Here is a 1,879-nt window from a genome sequence, read left to right on the forward strand (position 1 = left end):
CGGGTTTACTCTTAATCTAGGATCTGATTCAGCAGAGCACTTAAGCAATACTGTAGGAAATGATCTTGAGGTCAGAGTAGCTCTCAGAGTAAATAAGTGCAGCAGCAGGAATGCTATATGTCAGCTATGAGGGGTAATTTTCCTTTCCTTGGTGCTGACTGAGGCCTTAGCTGAAGAGGCCACCGTAGTTTGGGTTCCACATTTTAAGAAAGAGGTAGACAAACTGGAAAGAGCCCAAAGGAGAGCAAACAAAAAAGATTTGGAAAACATGACCTATGAGGAAAGGATGAAGGAGCTGGGTTTATTTAGTCTAGAACAGAGTAAAGTGAAAGGGAGCCTGCTGGTAGCTTTCCAGTGTTTAACAGGTTTTTCATAAAGAGGCTAGGGAAAAATTGTTTTCCACATCCACTGGGAGTATGCCAGAAATCACTGGCTTAACTTACAGCAAACTTAGTTAAGGTTAGATCATAGGAATGTATTTATAATTGCAAGAATAATTAAGTACTGGAATAAGCTACCTAGGGAGATTGAGGAAATTTGTCACCGCCACAGGGTAATGAATTGAATGGTCTCTCTGGGTCTCTCCAACCCTGTATTTCTATGATTTATGATTTTTTAGCAACTGAGAGTTTTGTTGAGTCAAGGTCTATGTGGAATCAGACCTGGTCTTCTTGTCTTCAAGGGCTTTATTTAGAAAGACAAGTTTTCAGTTACTGGCCAGATCTAATGCTTTTGTGTCCTCCAAGAGCTCTCTAGCATCTACTTTATAATCTCAAACCTGAAACTGATAGACCCAAGTAATAAGCTCTTGGCTGCATTAGTCATTGACTATGCAGTGATAGTGGACCTGGAGGGAAAAAGATAATTTATCAAAAAATCTTCCAAAAAAAGTTTGACTAAATCCAGAATACCTTTATAAGCTGATTTTACCCCTATACTAAACCCCTTATTTTCCATTATTCTCATTGGCAGCTGGCTGCTGGACTGCATCTCAGGAGGAAATTTTAAAATGTAACAACAAAATGTTTAAGAGAACACATGTGCAGCCATATAATAATAACAATAATGAAGGTGATGGGGATGCCAGAGCAAGTTTTGTCCCAGGTGAAAAAAATGAGCAAGTTAATTTTACTGTCTTTGTTTTAGTACCCAGAAAGCTAGTGGGATTCCATATTTACTCCCAAAGAGAAAGGAAGCCAACTCAGGGAGGAGCATTCACAGTCACATAGATATTGCTCCTGTTGCATATATTCAGTGCCCATATTTCCAATCAAAAAGTGCCTGCAGATATGTATACACAACGCTCACTGAACACAAGGGGAGTGGTTTATGTACATCACATGGTCATATTACTAGGGAAGAGTTTAAGACTAGGAGTGCAGGGAGCCCAGGGAGAAAATTAGGAAGGCCAAAGCATGATTTGAGATGCAAATGGAAAGGGACATAAAAGGCAATAAAAGGGATTTTACAAGTATGTAAAAAATAAGATGACCAAAGAAACCATAGCTCTTTTATGGAATCCAGAAGGGAATCTAGTTACAGATGATGCAGAGAAGGCTGGAGGATTTACTGCTTTTTTTACTTCAGTCTTCAAAAATAGGGGCAGCTGCCAGATGACAAATGCAGTTAGCACCAAAAATACGAAAGGCGACAAACAGCCTAAAGTAGTGGAAGAACAGATTAGGGATTACTTAGAGATACTAGATACTTTCAAGGTGGCAGAGCTGGATGTGGATGGGATGCACCATAGAGTACTGAAGGAATTGTTGGAGGTAATTTCAGAGCCATTGGCTATCTTCTTTAAGAACTCGTGGAGGTCAGGTGTGGTCCCAGATGACTGGAAAAGGGAAAATATGGTGCCTATCCTTAGAAAGCTAAG

This window comes from Crocodylus porosus, unplaced genomic scaffold, assembly GCF_001723895.1.
Source record: "Crocodylus porosus isolate Cpor-Errol unplaced genomic scaffold, CroPor_comp1, whole genome shotgun sequence".
Taxonomy (NCBI): domain Eukaryota; kingdom Metazoa; phylum Chordata; order Crocodylia; family Crocodylidae; genus Crocodylus; species Crocodylus porosus.